At 44.3% G+C, this 20,898-nt stretch overlaps 1 protein-coding gene across 1 annotated transcript in view; it reads right to left on the reverse strand.

The window, feature by feature from the left end:
- Positions 1–20,656, reverse strand: part of LOC111158666 (fibronectin type III domain-containing protein 1-like) — a 100,067-nt gene extending 79,411 nt beyond the window's left edge. Inside the window, 1 exon segment of the mRNA XM_022520859.1 lies at positions 20,576–20,656. The gene's annotated coding sequence lies outside the window, so the exon portion shown is untranslated.
- Positions 20,657–20,898: the final 242 nt, after the last annotated feature.

The following is a 20,898-nucleotide window of genomic DNA, read 5'->3' on the forward strand; positions in this document are numbered from 1 at the left end:
AAAAGGGCAAATACAGGTTGTTTTGCAATGGTGTGAAAAAAAACTGATATAAGTATAATCTACATACGGTTGACGGCATTTTCCACCTGGAAGACTAGGGCTGGGTAGACATAGTCTGAGTATTCAAATAATGGCCTGGCTCCTCTTCTGACATTTCACAATATGAATGGGGTTCAATAAAATTGTTTTCCACAGTTGGCATGTTTCTCTATGGATAACTGCTTTAAAAAATAAAACCTAGGTCTGGAAGTCTAGGTCCTTGGAGTCTTTAAACTTAAAAAACACTCCAGAGGCACCTGAGTGGCTCAGTTGGTTAAGCCTTTGGCTCAGGTCATGATCCCAGGATCCTGGGATCGAGTCCCACATCTGGCTCCCTGCTCAGCAGGAGCCTGCTTCTCACCCTCCCTCTGCTGCTCCCCCTGCTTATGCGCTCTCTCTCTCTCTCTCTCTCTCTCTCTCTCAAATAAATAAATAAATAAATAAAATCTTTTTAAAAAAAAAGTGTTGGTGAAGATACAGAGAAATTTAAAAAAAATAAAAAACACTCCAAAGACCAGAAAGACCTCTGACCCCACCATGGGGAAGCCACACAGCACTATCCTCGAGTCAGAGAGATACACCAAGGCAAGCAGATGTCCCAGGTCCTTCGGGAGATCTGAGGGCAGCCAGGGCTCTCCAGACTTTATCCCTGGCCTGCATTCCTCAAAACCCAATCCACCTTCCCTTGTCCCAATGTGCTCTCCTGTTACTGGGTCCCACCCCCATGCCCAACGTGTCCTGTCACGTTCACCTATTGAGGGCATACACAAGTAGAGTGAGAAACCAGAAGACTCATAATGCCCCAGACAGCTCTGGTGTGTGGCTGGGGCACCCTGACCCTCACTGCCGGCAGACTGTCCTAATCAACAGAGGGATGAGTGAGGCCACTAGGCTCAGTGTATGCTCTGCTCACCTCTCTCCTCAGCTAAACCTGAGTTCCCTGCCCTTGTCCCCAAACCCTCAGGCTATTCCAGTATTTTGATCACAACAAAGCATCATTTTATTCAGAATAAATGGACAAATTCACAGGCGTACATGCCAATGAGCTTATAAGGGCACTAGATGGTCACCGAACACAATTGTGAATCACATTTTTTCTCCATCAGCTCAAAGAAGCCAAATGAAGCCATCCAAATCTCAAAACTCATGCCACTGGCCAAACTTGAGTAGAGTTTGTCTGAGTCCATTTCTATGCTCCCCAGACAGTTAGCACTGCCATCACCTTCCTCTGCCTCTGCGCAAGCATTTTCACCTGGGGCAATTCTCAGGTGGCTACATGTCACAGAAAGAGGCATCTTCATATGTAGCTTTGGTAACCTGCTTCCCTGGGTTGTGGGGTGGGGTGGAGGTGGGGGTGGGGGGCAAGGGGGCGTGGTAGTGTTGCACATAAGCTGGCCATGCCCTAGGCTGCCCAGCACTCCTGCCAGGACATGAGAACTTCCCAAGGAAAGATCCCCAGTGTTGCATGGGCTGTACTTTCTTTCCTGTGTCCCTTTCTCCTTAGGAGTTGACCCCCAAGCTCCCACCCAAGGCCACCTGCACCCAAAAAAGGCTGTCATTCAAATGCCATCTCACTACCCTCAAGGGTTTATGGTTTCCTATGGGAAATTTCTGCCTAGAATGTTCTAGATTCTTTTTTTTTTTAAGATTTTATTTATTTATTTAACAGACAGAGATCACAAGTAGGCAGAGAGGCAGGCAGAGAGAGAGGGGGAAGCAGGCTCCCCGCCGAGCAGAGAGCCCGATGCGGGGCTTGATCCCAGGACCCTGGGACCACGACCTGAGTTGAAGGCAGAGGCTTAACCCACTGAGCCACCCAGGCGTCCCGAGAATGTTCTAGATTCTAGGTTGTTTATTTGTATTGTAATTGTATTGTATTGTATATTTGTATATTGTATTGGGGGTTGTTTATTTGTATTGTATTGTATTGTTTATTGTATTGTTTATTTGTACTGTATTGTATTTGTATTGTATTATATTGTTTATTTGTATTGTAGAGGCAGAATATGTGTTAATATAGTTTACCTCACATAAATCCCTTTCATTATCTTCCTTCCTCCCTGTCAGCCACCTTGGGGAAGATCTATAAAGCAGGAAAACACACAAAATGGACAACAAAATGAAGCAGCAAGGAATTGTTTCAAAACAAGCAGCAAGTGGAAAAACTAAAATCAAATGATCAAGCCCAAAGAATACTCTTAAAGTGAATCTGCCTTCTCCCTCAAGATGTCTTCTGAGATGTTTTAAGTTGAATTTTTATTAGTTTCACTCAAGAATGGCCAGTTTCCCAACTAATTTATGACAGTTTAAAACTTGCACTAAATTCAGAAAGTGTCATGGCAGATCCATTTCTGGCTTCTTCCTCCCTTGACTTCTTCCACAATAGAAACTGGGATGCTAAATATCCATGATCCTTCAGCCTTCCCAGTAGCCATGGGTGGTCATGTGATCCATTCTAGCCAATGACACTTATGAGGAAGTTACTGCTATCATTTCCAGGAAAGTGTTATAAAGGGGATAGGACCCGCTGTCTTGTGCTTTTGACCTTTTGTACCTTCCTTTATTCCCCCGTGGGATGTCAACATGACACCTAACCAGGCAGCAGCCATTTTGGAACATGAGGTGACAAGCCTGGGTGTAATGGCCCAGCCTAGGATGGCAGACTAGAAAAATGGAAAGAACCTGGTTAGCCTCTATGCTCCTGAGATTATTGATGAGTGAGATAAACAATTCTCTTACCTGTTTAGCCAGCGTTTATCAGATATTATGCCGTTAGTACCCAGTCCATTGCTACCTGGTGTCATCATTTCTGGACCCATAAAATCAAGCCACTTTTTCTCTTGATTTCTAAGTGAGGGCTGCTTTGTTTTAACTTAATTTATTTCTGTTGTTGTTGTTAAGGGACCTGGTCTGGGAATTTGATTTTGACAATGTCAATACTTTATTTGTCAGTATGCCACAGACTTGAGTCAGTACATCTGTCCAGAAAATGATGCAGCCAAAAATTAGAGTAAACTTAACCCACAAAGCTGGCAGAATTTGATTGTTAGGATTTAAAGTTTTAAAGCTCTTGGCCGTTTTGTTCAGGAACTAATATAAGCAAAAGCTACTCTTCCAGAGAAAAGACAAGAATGTTTCCCGATATAAACCATCAGCTTTCCAGAATGATTTAGGGAAATGGAACTGGAGTTATTGGACAGATATATTTATTTAAAAAAAAAAAGTAAGAAAACAAGAGACCGAGAAGCGAAAATACCTATGGATTGAAAAGGAATACAGAGCTCATGCCTACTGTTGACCGTCATCAGAGATCCCACTAGACACCAGTACTTTCCAGGTTTTTGTGGGATCTTTTGCACATTCTTCAAATTCAATTCGCAACTGAGGAATAGTTTCTCAAAGAATTACCATTGTTTGCTAGTCCAGCTTAAATTCAGCCTACTATAAACTGCTTGACATGCCAGCCAAAAAAAACTCCCTGAAAATTCATTCCTTTTCCCAAAATGTGAAAGTCATTGTCTAACTATGTTAAACACTTGGGTATTACTGTCACTGAAATCGCCACTCATCTTACTCAGAAAGCTCCCTGAAAAATACCCTTAGAAGATAAGCCAAGCAAATGTTGTGGAGAGACAGGTATGAAACAGAGTAAATGCGACAGACATGACCAGAAGCCAATGACCACATGGGCCCAATGACAACCCAGACTACTACTAATAATCATCTTTTAAAATATGCTCTCATATTTTAAAAATTAATATTTTAGATAATCAGTTAATGTTATGAATAAAGGCATGGGCAAACAATCTCTCAATAAAGAGGAAAGAATGCTCAACACACTTCATGAACAAGGAGTTTAGGTTTTGTAGTGGGGTCATATGTAATCAAGAAAAAATAGAGAGGGAAGTAAAGAAAAAAAAAGTAATGAATATTTGTTATTTACCTATTTAGTAAGAGTCAGACATCTCATTTATTTCTGCAACAGACATATGTTGAATACCTACCATGTGTCAGATTCTGAGTTAGGCACTGGGGACTCAGAGGTGATTAAAAAGAGTTCTAGATTACCATGACTATCAGCTCTTGAATCTCCATAAAAACTTATCAACTGTGCTTTGGTATCCCCATTTTTATAAATGAGGAAACTGAGTCTCATAGAGTTCAGTGACTCCCCAAGGACACACAGTTAGTAAGTTATGGTGTTAAAACCAAGACAAATCCAAAACCAAAGACAACGCTCTTTATACTACTCTTTGTTGCCTCTCAGCTGCAGTTACAACTGAAAGAGATAAATGAAGGCCTGGACAGAAATCAGAACTAAAGTTATAAAACTGTAAGTTATTGGGGTGCCTGGGTGACTCCGTTGGTTGAGTGTCCAACTCTTGAACTCAGCTCAGGTCTTGATTTCACAGTTGTGACTTTGAGCCCTACACTGGGCTCTGCACTGGGCATGGAGCCTACTTTAAAAGAAAAACAAAACTGAAAGATACTGGTGACACCAGATTCATGGTGATACCTGAGCTCATTGTGCTAAGTGAACTCTTACAAATACTAGGAAGAGTCCATGTTGCCAAACACTCATCTCTTGGTCCTTGACTTACTCTATCTACTTCCAATGACAGCTGAGGGGTTCTCTTCAAAGTACCTCTTCTTCTGTCTTCCCTGACCCCACTGTCACCTGCTTTCCAGGACACCATCCTCCCTGGTTTCTCTTCCACATCATTGGTCTCCTTTGCCAGAACTCAAATGTTAGAGTACTCCAGAATCCAGCTTCTGCCCCTATCTCTTCTCTGCATGCACCCCCCTTTGTCTTCTCTCCCTCCTTAGCACATCTAATCCATGATTGCAAATGCCATCCATAAAATCATGGCTCCCAAATTCATAACTCCAGTCCTGGCTTTTCCTATTTTTTTAAGATTATTTATTTATTTATTTGACAGACAGAGATCACAAGTAGGCAGAGAGGCAGGCAGAGAGAGAGGAAGGGAAGCAGGCTCCCTGCCGAGCAGAGAGCCCAATGCAGGGCTCGATCCCAGGACCCCAGGATCATGACCTGAGCTGAAGGCAGAGGCCTTAACGCACTGAGCCACCCAGGCGCCCCGGCTTTCCCTATTTTTTTAAGATTTTATTTATTTGAGAGAGAGAGAGAGACAGAGAAAGCATGACTAGGGTACAGGGCAGAGGGAAAGGGAAGAGCAGACTCCATACTAAGCACGGAGCCCGATGAGGGGTTTGATCCCAGGCCCCCAATTCATGACTTGAACTGAAGGCAGATGCTTATCTGACTGAACCACCCAGGCACCCCTGGCTTTTCCTTTGAGCTTCAGTGTATCCAACAGTGTACAAGACATCCCCAGTGGGACCCAAAGAATATAGATATCTGAAGAATGACTGGAAAGAAGACATTTTAATTTGAACCATTAGTTATAAAGAGGAGAACAAGGGAAAAAGTTGCATCTTGGAGGACAGAAGTGGAAAGACTTTCAGGACGAAGGGCCTAAAACAAAAGAAATAGGTTATCAAAGTTTCTCTTGGAAAATATAAAACTGAATTACTTCCTCTTCTACAGCTATCCTCAAGGACTGATGGAACAATAAAATGTGAAAGAAAATCATAAGGCACTCAACTAATGTGGGAGGCAGAAGAGCCACAGAGGGGATGATGTCACCAATTAAAACCCAATAGAAAATGACTGGGCATAATTCCCAGTACCTCGGCTCTTGGTCAGTTCTCCCTCCTCACATAGCAGGAGTGGGCTTGGGGTCTTCATTTTCCTCAGGAAATAGTCTTTGGATTAAATTTTAAAATCTTAAAAGTTGAAAGGAAATTTAGGTAATCTGGTCAACTTCCCCTTTTCAATCTGCCTATCAATTCTGTGCCTAAAACAGTCTTCAGTAGTTTCCATGATTAGACAGATCTACCTAGTCAAATTCCCCACATTCCCCCCTCTTCAAAGGTATATCTCCGTGAATGTATTCCTCAGCTGGGTGACACAGAGTTAGTATGAAAGTTGCTGCCCTGGGAATACAAGTGAATAAATTCACAGCTGTGTAAGGAAGGCAGTGATCTTCAGGCTTCGGAGGGAAGCACTGTACTCATGCATGATAAAAAGAGTAAGGGTATCAGACATTTAATATCAACTGAATGCTACTAATTATGAACATTATCAGGGCTCAGAGGGTGAGGAAAGGAAGACTTTCTCAAGTCAGGATGATCAGAGAGCAAAGTACAACATTTGTGAGATTCAAGGAGGGTCTTTGCCAGAGATTTCCCCCATGTGTGGGAGACCTAACCAGTGCTTTCTGCAGCTTGAATTCTTATTTTAAATTTATTTATTTTTATTTTAAATTCAATTAACATATAACGTATTATTAGTTTTGGTGGTAGAGGTCAGTGATTCATCAGTCTTATATAATACCCAGTGCTCATTGCATCCTTATGCCCTCCATCACTAAGTTACCCCATCCCCCCACCCTTGTCCCCTCCAGCAACCCTCAGTTTGTTTCCTATGCTTAAGAGTCTCACAGCTTGGGACGCCTGGGTGGCTCAGTTGGTTGGACGACTGCCTTCGGCTCAGGTCATGATCCTGGAGTCCCGGGATTGAGTCCTGCATTGGGCTCCCAGCTCCACAGGGAGTCTGCTTCTCTCTCTGACCTTCTCCTTGCTCATGCTTTCTCTCACTGTCTCTCTCTCAAATAATTAAATAAAATCTTTAAAAAAAAAAGAGTCTCACAGCTTGAATTCTAAGAGGAAATTTAATCAAGGCGTTTCTGTGAGTCTAACCCAGCCTGCCTTTTAACCCTGAGGATGCTCTGAATTGCTTCCTATAATAATAACTCTTTATAATTTCAGAGCATCAGTGGACCCCACAGAACTCATCCCAGAGACTTAGTTCAAAATCCTCATGTTCCTCGAGAGAGACACTTAAGCTGCTCAGACAATACCCTATGTCTCATCTCCAAGACTTCTTCCTTCCTAGGTATTAGAGTCAAAATGTGGTGATGACACAACTATAAAATAAGATCAGCCTGTGTCTCAAGGAAGTTGGGGAGCATAGTGTCCTCTGCCTCTATTTTCTCCTCCTCTTGGCCCTGGTTTGCTCAGATATCTGCAGGTACATGTGTGGATTCTGAGAGTTATGAACCACAAAAAGTGGTTTTAATTCTCCCAGTCTATCAGAAAATAATAGAAGGCAAATGTTGGATGGGGTAGGAAATGTGAAAAAACAGAGCAGGCCAGGGCACATGTTACAACAGAAAAAAGGACATGACATTTTTCTATGACATAAAGAATGTCCACAATTAGATAGTCTGTGAGAGAGCAGGGCTGCCTCACCTCATCACCTAGAAGTCTCGACTAGAGACTATAGTCTAGATAAGAGAAAGATAGTGGTGCATCCCAAATTTTATTGAACAGGAAAAAAATAAAGATTGAGTGAATATTCAGGTGAGACCACCAGGAAAAGTCCTCACACAAATTTACTGATTTCTCCTGCTGATCTTATAATTCTATGTATATCAGTGTAAAAACATTCAGAACTTGTTGAACAACAGTGGCAAGAGTGGGCATCCTTGTCACGTTCCTGATCTCATAGGGAAGGCTGTCAGTGTTTCCCCATTGAGAATGATATTCACTGTGGGTTTTTCATAGATAGATTTTATGAAGTTGAGGAATGTTCCCTCTATCCCTATACTTTAAACAGTTTTAATCAGGAACGGATGCTGTATTTTGTCAAATGCTTTTTCTGCATCAATTGAGAGGACCACGTGGTTCTTCTCTCTCATTGATTTGTTCTATCACATTGATTGATTTGCGAATGTTGAACCACCCTTGTATCCCAGGGATAAATCCCACCTGGTCATGGTATAGATAAACTTTTCAATGTACTGTTAGATCCTATTAGCTAGGATCTTGTTGAGAATCTTGGTATCCATATTTATCAGGGATATTGCTCTGAAATTCTCCTTTTTGATAGGTCTTTGTCTGGTTTGGGGACCAGGATAATGCCAACTTCACAGAAAGAGTGCACTACTGGGTATTTATCCCAAAGATACAGATGCAGTGAAAAGAAGGGCCATGTGTATCCCAATATTCATAGCAGCAATGACCACAATCACCAAACTGTGGAAAGAGTCAAGATGCCCTTCAACAGACGAACGGATAAAGAAGATATCGTTCATATATACAATGGAGTATTATGCATCCATCAGAAAGGATGAATACCCAACTTCTGTATCAACATGGACAGGACTGGAGGAGATTGTGCTGAGTGAAATAAGTTAAGCATGGGGCGCCTGGGTGGCTCAGTGGGTTAAGCCTCTGCCTTCGGCTTGGGTCATGATCTCAGGGTTCTGGGATCGAGCCCCGCATTGGGCTCTCTGCTCAGCGGGGAGCCTGCTTCCCTCTCTCTGCCTGCCTCTCTGCCTGCTTGGGATCTTGCCCTGTCAAATAAATAAATAAAATCTTTAAAAAAAAAAAAAAGAAAGAAGTTAAGCAGAGAGAGTCAATTATCATATGGTTTCACTTACTTGTGGAACATAAGGAATAACAAGGAGGACATTAGGAGAAGGAAAGGAAAAGTGAATTGGGGGAAATCAGAGGGGGAGATGAACCATGAGCGACTGTGGACTCTGAGAAACAAACTGAGGGTTTTGGAAGGGAGAGGAAGTGGGATGGGTGAGCCTGGTTGTGGGTATTATGGAGGGCATGTATTGCATTGAGCACTGGGTGTGGTGCATAAACAAGGAATCTTGGAACACTGAAAAAAAAATAAAAACATTTGGAACTTAACTGTATATCTGATGAGTAGAAGTTAATTAGAAAGTACTAGATGATCCTATATTGCTACACATCACATTCGATGCCATTACTTATTGCTACATCAATCCTGATTTCATTATTAGTCTTTGTATCCCTGTGCCTCAGAGCCTAGCATAGTCACTGGTCACAGAAGATATGATTAATTACTTAATGACTTACTTTATGAAGGATTCAGCCAGGTTTGATCTATGAATTAGGAGAATTGAATGTGCGTAGGTCTTTGGAACTCTGGGTTGACAGTTCAGCACAGAGTACAACACAGTGACTCATGTCTTCCTACGGCTCAACTATGGCCCACTGTTGGAAGCTGCAAGAATTCTTTCACCTACTGAAAAAGAATTGTGTTGGTAGGCATACCATATGTTGTGGGTTGAACTGTGTCTCCCCAAAAGCTATGCTGAGGGCTAAGGCCCAATATCTGTGAATGTGATTTGGAAATAGGGTTTTTGCAGATATAATCTAGTTTAGATGACGTTATGCTTGATTAAGTTTAGCCATGATCCATTGTGACCACTACCCTTATAAGAAGACTCAGAGAGAAGACCATATAACAAAGGGGACATGAGAATGGAGTGACACATCTATAAGCCAAGGAACATCAAGAATTGCTGGAAACCACTAGTCACTAAGAAGAGACAAGGATGGAGTCTTTTCTAGAGCCTTCAGACAGAATATGATCCTGCCTTACAGATTTCAGACTTCCAGCCTCCAAAACTATGAGAGAATAAATCTCTGTTGTTTAAAGCCACCCAGTTTGCAATCCTTTGTTATGGCAGCACTTGGAAACTGGTATGCCATGAAATATAATTCTCCAGCTGCTGATGGACTTCCAACACAAGCCAACACTCTTCAAAAATCAGGGTCTGACCTCACAATGTCACAGTAAGATGGAGGCAGGACACTGCCCCACACTTGCCACCCCCACGTATCCTGTTCTTATCAGGTCATGTACATAAATATATTTGGTGTATACCACATGTAATCAATACCAAAGAAAGCACACATCAATACCAGCCATTCAGCAAATATTTATTAAGCATCTTCTCTCTGCAGACAGCATATCATTCTAGGCAATGAGGAGACTTCAGTGAATAAAACTAACAAAATGTCCTGCTGTCATGGAGCTTATAGTGCAATGGAGGACAATAGCCAATTATCAACTACAAAAGCAAAGTACATGAACTATCAGGTGGGGCTAAAGGTTGTGGAGAAAATTAAGCCAGGATAAGAAGTGTTGGGGGGTAGGGATAGGATTGCACTGTTAAACTGGGGAGAAAGTGGTCACATAATGCCTCATGAGATGTTGCATAAAGAATCTGGAGACAGTGAGAAATGTACCCATAGATGTTTATGGAAAGTTGTTTAGGCAGAGGGAACAGTAAATACAAAGGCACTGGGGGTGGAAGATCCCCAGCACATTACAGAACCAGCAAGGAAGCCAAGGAGCTGGAGCTGACAGTGAGGGAGGGTGTGGTATAGAAGATGATTATGTGTAGCCCTGAAAACTTGTTGGGATTTGGGTTTTTATCTAAGAGAGATGGGGAGCTACTGTGACTTCTATGACTTCATGCATCACATGAAGTAAGAACTCCTGTTTTGAGAATAGGATATAGGGAGAGAGGGCCAAAGCAGGGAAACCAATGAGGAGGTTCTTGCAGTAATCCCGATAAGGTGGCCTGGACCAGGGTGGCAAGCAGTACTTTCCTGCTATGCCAAATTACATACCATGAGATCTCAGAACATACAAAAACACCGGCAAGCTAACTGTAGTGATCTCAAGCAGAATGGGTGAAAATACTTCTTAAAAATAGGCTTTTACCAATCTCAAAAGGTGACATATTCCATAGTTCCATTTATATGACATTCTCGAAATGCCAGAATTATAGAGGTGGAGAATGGTTGGTGATTGCCAAGGGTGAGGTGGAGTTAGGTAAGAAGGAAGGTGAACGCACATACACACATGGCAAAATTATGCAGGAACCCACACAAGCCACAGGTCACACTGGTGAGATGGGAACAGTAGTGGATGGTAGAGATATCAGCTGCCTGCCAGACCCTGCACTACAGTTATACAAGCTGTCACCTTTGGGAGACACTGGGGAAAGGATACAGGAGATCACTGCATTTTTTCTTACAATTGCATGTGACTACAACCACCTCAAAGATGACACTTTAAAAAGCCGTTCTTGAGAAATAGTCCTTTGTGCCTACAGTGGAGTCCGAAATCCTAATCCAGATGCTTGGGGAATAGAGCACCCCCGGGGTAGACTCCTAATAAAGGATCGCTGAATGCACCCTCGGAAACTGAGCCACGGCCCTGCATATCACACCAGTCTCACTGTGGAACAGGCTTCCCGAAGCTTTCTGTTTTCTAGGTGGAAGCAGCTGTGTGGCACCACCACGTCTCTCTAGGGGGACTTTATTTTATAAAACTCTGCTGTCATAAGATGGTGCCACTAAGAAGGCAGTCTGCCCAGCCATCATCTGGCCAACAGCAGCCCCTGGCCGGGGTCTTCAGAAGGCTGCCATCGCCTGGCCTGGCTGAGGTTGCTGCTCCCAAGCTCCTAGGAGACCACACCTGATTGTCGGGGTCCCTGGCCTCTTCCCCTGCCCAGCGCTGTGAGTTCTGGCTGCAGTGACTGCCAGAGGGATTTCACCCCAGACAAACATGGCGTCCTCCCAAGTTAGCCATTGTGGTGCACCCAACCTCTCACTGCAATGCCACCTAGTGTAGCCATAGAGCTGGTGCTATGGAACCCGCCATCCACCCTGTGCCAAGGACAGCACAGTTGCCTTCTCAATCTGTGTTTGTTGGATCTAACCAACCACCTGTCCACCACATAACAGCCTTCAGACCCCCAGAACGAGTAGATGCTTAGGTGGCCTTTGAACGGAGTGTCACTATTTAGACTCTAAGAGCCTGCATAAATAATATCCATTGATTTTCTCCTTCCCAAGTTACCCACCACTGCTGCCCCCATGAACTCCTAAAATTACTGACACCGTTTTTTCCCTTGGAAACTAAATTCCATCCCCGGAACCACCCTTGACCCCAAAGCCTTTGTATTCAACTGTTTAGCTCCCCCATCTTAACTATAATCTACCCACATGTGGAGGCATGAGACTCATGGTAACTTGGAACCCATTCCAAGATCGGGTTGTGCTATGCTAGAATATTTCAGATAGTACTGAAGGTAAAGATAGTAGTTAGGAGCTATCAGCTTGGTCTATAAAGTAAGGAGAAACCTCCCAAATCTCAAATAAATCAGAAGATATAAAAGAACCCCCTCCCCTCTAGCCTGACTCCTTCACTGTCCTCCAATCAGCATCTGTGCGACCTCCCACTGTGCGCACTCCTTCAATGGTCATTGGACCATCTAGTAGGGCTGTCCTTCCAGCCCTGAATGCAACCGTTCCCACAGGGGCCACTTTGCAGGATCCACCAGAAATGCATATTTCTTCAAAATTGTCACGATGCTCTTTGCCTCTCTGTGCCTTCACACACGGCATGGTTCTCCTTCACCTGAAATGTCCTTCCTTGCTCTCCTTCCCTAAGTAATGCCCACTCCTCTCCTCAAAACCCAGCTCAAATATGGCTGTCCTGGATGTCCAATCCAATTCCCCCCACCCCCAGGGACTGTCCTAATATGCACCGCACTGTGTGCATTCCCTCCCCTACTCCCCTCCGCCTATGCCTTCTGGTCAGAGGGACTGTGTTTTTTAGATTGGTATCTCTGCATCTGACATGTATTAATGCTGACTGAATGAATGGATGGATGGATGGATGCCCTTTAAATGGAGAATCACACAAAGTTATCATCAGAAGGGACCCTTAGCCATGTCTATAGTCCGATCCCCTCACTTTGTAGATGAGAAACAAGCCTGCAGAATTATGAGCCGCCCAAACTCACACAGTGCAAATCAGCAGCTGAGTCAGGTGAAGCAAATGTGGGTGAAGAGATGGAACCCAATAAAATAATCCCTAAAAGACAAATCCCAGCGTTTAGAGAATACTGTTTTCTGGGAAGTTCCAAACACCTTAACAATAATGCTCTTACAGTCTTCTCACCTCTATGAGGTGACATAGATTAACAACTAATGTCTGTCAGCAGTGTTCCTTGATTTAAATGGTCTGCTGTAAACAAACTTGAATTCTGGGAACCTTGGGTTACAATACAAGGCTGACAGGCTCCATCATAAGGATCAGGCATCCACAGACAACCACTCTATTAAACTCTGAGGGTTTCTGTAACTAACTAGACACAGAGCATGGATCTCAAGGGCAAGTTTTTTTTTTAAGTCTTTAAAAAGATCCTTTTTAAAAATTAAAAAAATTATTTTAAAAAATCTTTTAAAAAATTTTTAATCTTTATTTTTTTATTAACATATAGTATATTACTTGCTTTGGGGTACAAGTCTGTGAATCATCAGTCCTACACAATTCACAGCGCTCATCATAGCACATACCCTCCCCAATGTCCATAACCCAGCCACACCATCCCTCTCTCCTATCCCCCCTCCCCACCTCAGCAGCCCTCAGTTTTTTCTCTGAGATTAAGAGTCTCTTGTGGTTTGTCTCCCTCTCGATCCCATCTTTTTTCATTTTTTCCCTCTGTACCCCCCACGAACCCCTGTCATGCCTCTCAAATTCCTCATACCAGAGAGAGCACATGACAGTTGTCTCTCTCTGATTGACTTATTTCGTTTAGCGTAATACCCTGTATTTCCATCCACGTCATTGCAAATGGCAATATTTCATTTTTGATGGCTGCATAGTATTCCTATATATAGGAATTATATATATCTGTATACATGTGTATATATATATATATGTGTGTATATATACATATATATCGCATCTTCTTTATCTATTCATCTACTGATAGACATCTAGACATCTAGGTTCTTTCCATAGTTTGGCTATTATGGACATTGCTGCTATAAACATTTTGGTGTATGTGACCCTGATCACTACATTTATATCTTTAGGGTAAATACCCAGTAGTGAGACTGCTGGGTCGTAAGGCAGCTCTATTTTCAACTTTTTGAGGAACCTCCATACTGTTTTCCAGAGCAGCTGCACCAGTTTGCACTCCCACCAACAGTGTAGGAGGGTTCCCTCAAGGGCAAGTTTTAACAGGAGTCACTAAGGAAGGGACACTGCCTGCCATGAAGATTGAGCTTGTACCCAATGCCAAATAGATTTTGTAACAGGGAACAGGTTCACTACAACCTCATCTGAACTTAACCCCTACTAGAGTTCAACATGCTTCGGTGTGTGACAGAATCATTTCTCAACAGCCAATGGCAGTGTGACTGCAGTGTAGACTTAGAAGGGCATTCCGAGCCAATCAAAAGTGGTGGTACCAGCTCCCACTGCCAGCCCAAAGGAGAAAACACGGGGATTTCAGCAAACACCCAAACAGGGGCTGGATTAGCCTGCAGGAAGCACAGAGGATGTGGATATAAAAGACTGGGGTCCAAATCCCGGGATACCACAAACTACAGGACTTTGGGAAAGCCAGCGAACTCATGGGAACCCAGTTCCCTTGTGGTGAGGGGAGGATGTTACCAACTTCACGAGGTTGCCACGAAAATCAGATGGCATGACATAGAAATGAATGTTAAACTTTGTGGCACTTTTAACTGCCAGTTAGTATTAAAAAGAATTTAAAATGCACACTGAAGAACTCCACGTAAAAATGAAAGTAGAATTGTGTAGAGTGTACCATACAGATTATGATGCTATTATAATTTAATCATTTCCTCCACATACAAGGGGCCACAGCCGGCAAATGTGATTAATAACACGAGCAGCTCTCCAGCTATTCTGCTAGACTCAGAAATCAGCCTTAGATCGCGCATTACTCTCCCCAGATACAAAAAGCATCCTGAGAGGTCAACGGGGAGAAACTTGAGACTGATTAACCAACTCATTCAAAACTGACTCGCGGTGCTCAAGAGGTCCGTGTCCTCCTCCAAAGTCCCTTGTCCCTCCCCGTCTTCCAGCTGCTGCAGTTCTGGGGCGCCGGCAGAGACGCCAAGGGTCCCCCAGGGCTGAAGGGCTGCCGACCTGTGCTTTGGCTTTAGGCTTTCATGCTCCCCCTCGCCAAGGATCATTACTAACAAGCGCTCAATTCCAATCTTAACACATGATTTGTCCTTCCTGACTTACTGTCTGAAGGAAGCTTCAATGAGGAGCAAAGCTGACAAAAGGCAAACATTAAGGGAAACCCAAAGCAGATAACTGCACGTTTATCCTAATTTTCTTATCTCTGTAAAGCCACCGCGGCAGGGGCGGCAGTGCAAGGGGCCCGCTGGCTGTGGAAACGCCGCCACAAGGCCAGCAGCGCCCTCTAAGGGCCGCTGGGCGCAAGCGCGGCCGCCCTCGGGGCCGAGAGGAAAAGGTGGGGGGAGGAGGGAGGAATGTGTCTTCCTCATGACGTCACCTCTCAGTGGCACAGATTCCTTTTTCAAAATTTCTAAATTTTAACCATCTGGCCCATACTGGAGAAATTTCCTTAATAAAATCAATAATAACACAATTCCCAAAAACAGAATTAAATTCATACTCTTTGCAACAAGACAAGGATAAATTCTAGAAGGAAGGAAAAGATGTTAGCTTATGTGTATAACCAATACCTCTATCCATATGCCCTAATATGTGCTTACTAAAACTGATAAAAGAAATAAGCAATATCTGTCCCTGCCCCCAGCTACCCAGCTCTTGTCAAAGTCACCTAAAATTTCAGGTTTGGATATATTCCAACGTAAATATTCTATGGATTAACAAGTAAGTATATGTATGTTTTCTCTTCTTCATTTTTATACCTTTAAATACTCGCCTCTATATTTTCAGACTGAAATAAAATGTCCTGATAAGAGACTTAATGATAACTTAAGAAATCCCCAGTTCCATAGGAACCATGAAGAAATGTTTGCTCCTCATTCAGTGACAGGTGATGGGGTCCTTCCTGAAATGTTTGCTTTTAGCCTCCCCTCCAACCCTCACCTGCAGTAGCAGAATAGCAGCCTCCAATGATGGGCATCCCCCAGTCCCCAGAACCTGTGAATATGTGACCTCATGTGGCAAAATGGACTTTGCAGATGTGACTGAGTAAAGGACCTGGAGATGGAGAGATTATCCTGCATTATTCCAGTGAGTCCAATAGAATCACAAGGATCCTCATAAGTGAAAGAGGGAGACAAGAAGGTCAGAGTCACAGAAGGTCAGGTGTGGGAAGGAGCAGAGTGACAGGACTGCTGGGAGAGGCTGCTAGAAGAATGTGGGCACCTCTAGAAGCCTGAAAAGGTAAGGACCAGATTCTCTCCAAGACCCTGCAGAAGGAACACAACCCTTCGTTTAGCCCAGTGAGACCTATTTCAGAGTTCAGACTTCCAGACTTACAAGATAATAAATTTGTGTTGTTTTAAGCCACTAAATTTGTGATAAACTGTTACAACAATAAATAAGAAACTAATACAACCCCCCTCTACACACACACTCCTCACCTCCTCCCCTGCCTGTTTTCAGGAAATTGGGCTTTATAACTCAACTAGAGATATGAGTTGGGAATGGCCCTGGGAAGACATATTGATAATCCTCTGGAACCATCCGGTGACAACTCCTCAAGGACATGAATCATCATTCTGAAATTCTCTTATAACCTCTGATTCCACAGCAACAAATTGCATGCTCAGTTGATGAATTAAACATTTCTTTCATCTGGGTGGGCTCCAATGCACAAGACAAAAGGAAAGGGTATATCCATCCTTTCTGCTCAAGGAGGACAAAAGTAAGTGGGAAACCCTGCAGAGCTGGGCATAGATTGGGCCATAGGAAGACCCTTGAAGACTTTGCAGAGGGAAAGAATCTTTCCATTCACTTGGACTATGGAGACTGACTAGCTGGCCCAAGGCTGGCCATACTGCATGTGAAGGACACTGCACTGAGTCTCAGAGTCAGGCATCTTGATGGAGGATCTACTTCCCCTTTCAATCCCAGTGGCTATCAAACTTCCTCTTCTCTGGATTCCTGTCTACTCTTAAATTAATGACCATCTCCCAGAGGTTATATTTATGTTGGTTTTATCTGTTGTGATCTACTAACCAGAAATATAAACTAGGCATGCATTCCTCTGAATGCATTAAATCATTTTAAAATAGCAGCAGTAAGCCATTTCATATTGGCATTAAAAAACTTATATTTTATGAAAAATAACTGTTTTCCAAAACAAAAAGAAATGGAAGGGTGGCATGGTTTTACACTTTGGCACATCTCTTCAATAGGAGACAACAGGATCTCTTCGCTGCTTACATCTTCAGTCCATTATAATATGTTGTAGTTGAAGTGCCTGAAGAAAATCCAACTTCACACAGCTCTGTAGTTGGAAAAGTATCTTAACAGCCTCACGAATCTTTTTGGAAAATCTTTGCTACTACACCAAAACTCATCAAGTAGCAGTTTCTTCAAGGTTGGTTGTGATGTAGAATCTGAAACTGTATAAAGAGTTTTCCACGCTTTGTTACATGAAAGATCCATTGGGTTCTCTTGCACTTTGGCTGGAACTTTTAGCTAGGCAAGATTTGGTAACTTTATGCATTGGTCATTTGGAATTTACTGGTTCACTTGGTTATGCAGGTCATCTAAATGCTGACACATTTTTATAAGACAATATTTAAACCATCACATTCATTTATCTCACCACTGATATTGTTAGAGAAGTTTTTAAGCATTGGGAAGCTTTCAAATGATATTGGAGATGACTTGGCAAAATTCCAATTTTCGTCTGAAAGCTCAAATTTTATCACTGACAAGACATACTATCAGTTATTTTACTAGAAGTGACAGGTCCCCTTGTTCATCTTTGAGAAGATGTCTGCCAAATACGCAAGTTTGTGGTCATTCTTTCTGGTAAATATGGTGTGCCATGAAAAAAGAAGCTAGTTCAGTTCACAACTCAAACTATCACACAAGAGCTTTTCCTTAGGATTACCTCAGGATTACCAGGATTTTCCTCATGATTTTTCTTCAGGATTATCACTGAACTTGGGCAGTCTGCAGAAGTAATTTATGTCCCTTTCCTGTTCCTTCCCACAAAATATTAAAAAGACATGCATTCAAGGGTAGAGATTTGTGAAATTAATAATTTTTACTGTTGCACCAGGACATTCGTAACTGAAACTGGCATATCTCTTCTTCATTTCAATGACTATTCGTTCATTATGGCACCAAAACCTCAATTCACCCTAAAATACCAGCGGTTTCACCCACCAAGCTTTCTACCTTTGCAGCAAACATCAACACGGTTAAAAAAAAAAAGGCAAACGGTATCTTGCCATTTCTTTGAAGATAGTTTTGACCTTGCAAATTCCCTGAAAGGATATTTAGGTTCTAAAGAAAAAAATTAAAGTCACCCATAACTACCCTAAGAGAACTGCTAGAAATACATATGAGTGTGTGTCCTCACATTTTTAGAGATATGTATCCTATCAGACTGGCAAGTGCCACTGTAATCTCAATGGTTGCTCAGTAGTTTATTGTAGGGATGGATGTTGGAGACATCACTTGCTTATTTTGGTTTATGTTTTAATGGACCACCAAGGTAAAGGGTTTCTTTTGATCTTTTGTGTGCCCTGCAAATCTCCTCTGTTTTAAGGAAAGTTCCTCTGAGCTGTGGTGGCCTGCCATTTAGAGTGGCTCTGGGTGCTTTCATTACAAGGATTCTGGCGCCCAGGGTCTCGGGAGCAGGGGAAGGCTTGACTCAGGCAGCTAGCTGGGCCCATGTGTTGATTCAGCCAGAGAAGGAGCGGTGTGCCCATGGCCTTGCTATCAGACCCAGAATCCAAGTCTGGAACAGCGACTACAACTATGTACGGCAGGACAGACAGGAAGCCTTCCAGAGGAGCAGATGAAATAAATTATGTGCCCCATGATTTCTTTCACAGCAGTGGGGAGCTATCTGCAGATTATATCTCTTCCTTTCCTTCTACTATTTCATTTAAAGGCAGTAGATATTCATTTCAAAGTGTGCTGGTCCATTTCTAGTCTGATCATCATTTTCCTGCAAGTCCCACGTCAACACAGTCGAGCGAAGTGCCAGCAAGCATTCCAGCTCCCACATTCCACAGCTCAGTGAATTTACAGAGCAGAAGGCAAGTGAGGGCATAGCATTTCGGGAGCTGCCACACAGAACCCTAACTCCAGGCACACGCAGATGTAACCCACTGGGCAGGTGGCAGAGGAATCCAGCAGGAGTGAAGCTGGAATCATCATGAAGCCAGGTTAGCATTACTTCCAGCTCCGGCCCATTTTCTGAAACAATAACTCTTCCAACATTCAGAAAACTTAATTTAGTGGGGGGAAAAAAGCCATGAGTTGTAGGTGGGGGAGTCGAAAGGCTTTAAAATAGCTTTATTCTTGTTAACTACTGCACCAAATATTCAGTGAATGCTTTCCTAGAGATTGTTGAGAGAGGAAAACAAAATCTACCACTGGTCCTGCCTTTTAGGAACAAGTGACTTCGGGCATCCCACCATGCAGCATGAACCAGCTGCAGAGGTACCCACCATAAAGAACTGCAAGACGTGACCCCCCCCAACCGTCCCTCATTTCCCCTTTTTAAAAGGGCAATAAGGACACTAAATAGCATCATCAAGCAAGTAGCCTTCCTTGGAATCACATCTGAATTTTTATAACCCAGCTGGGAGTGAATAGTATCAACAAAAATGTGGACTTCTTGGATTCCTACAAACTGATGGCATAAATACAAGCCTCGCCGTTTCAAGTGTGGAAATGCCTGCACAGGAGGTGGGAACAAGGGCCACCAAAGGCTTAGGGATGAAAAACCCACCACAAACTTTAACTCTCTGCAGGAAACCTTCAGAACTTCTGATACCAGCACGCTGGTATTTTCTGAAGAGTGCTGCTCACGTTTCATTCCCGAAAGAAAGCATCCTTCCCATCTCCAGCCCGGTGTCTTCGGGAAGGGCGAGCTTCTCCCAGATAGGCTCTCCCACTTTCTCTCTCCCTCCTCTCAAGACCAAAGTCTTCTCCCAGCTCCACAGTTCCCACCCGGAGAACTGGCTTCCGTCCGAGCACCGCGGACGCTTGGGCGCGCCGGGGTACCCGACAGCCCCCCGGGGCGGCTCGCAGCTTTCCCCCGTGCGCTTCTAGAAGAGTCCTGCCTCCCTGCCTCCCTTCTGGTCTCCCGAGTGCCACCCTCCAACAGGCATCCCTACCTCCGGGCAGGTGAACTGAAGGAAAGGATGCCCACAGGGAAATTCTGGGCAAAGAAAAATAAGACCCCCACCTCCACCGCAATGTCAAAGCGTCGCTTTTCTCTTTTCTTTTTTTGTTTTTCCTTTGCCTGAATCTCTCCAGGAAGTTAGCCTGACTGCTCGAGTCTCCGGACTCTGGGGCGTTCGACGGCAAAGTTGAAACCAAGGGCACTGAGGTCCCCAGCACCCATGGTGTCCCCGCGCCCGACTCCCATGCGCCAGGTGCCAAGTGCCCAGACCCCGCGTCCCCAGCCGCCCCTCCGCGCCGCGACCCGCGAGCGATGAGGACGCACAGGTTAGTGACACGACACGCACAGCACAGAGCGGGACGGCGGTCCCCGGAGCAACAGGCAGGGTGGGAGATGCGCGGATCGTGGACAGAGAAGCGGCGAGGAGGCTCGGGGAGTCGGGCAGCTGAGGCCGGGACTGCGCGTACCTGGAGCCCCCGCCGGGGACACGACGGGCAGCAGCGCGGCCAAGAGCAGCAGCACCCAGGGCAGCGGGCACCGCGCGCGCGGGGCCGCCCCGGCCTCGGGCGCCATCGGGAGCCCGGGGTGCGCGGCGGGCTCGGCGGGCTGGGCGGGCCGGCTGCCGGGTGGGCGCTGGGAGAGAGTCAGGGAGCGCCGAGGCGCCGCCGTCGGGTCCTCGCCGTCCGAGTGGCTGCGCGCGCTCTGCGCCGTGGCCGCGGCGCCCTGGCCCAGCGCTGATCGCTCGGCCCGCGCACCGGCCGCCGCGCGGTGTACTGAGGCCTCGGGCCGC

Source organism: Enhydra lutris, unplaced genomic scaffold, assembly GCF_002288905.1.
Source record: "Enhydra lutris kenyoni isolate GAN:26980312 unplaced genomic scaffold, ASM228890v2 scaffoldscaffold62, whole genome shotgun sequence".
Taxonomy (NCBI): domain Eukaryota; kingdom Metazoa; phylum Chordata; class Mammalia; order Carnivora; family Mustelidae; genus Enhydra; species Enhydra lutris.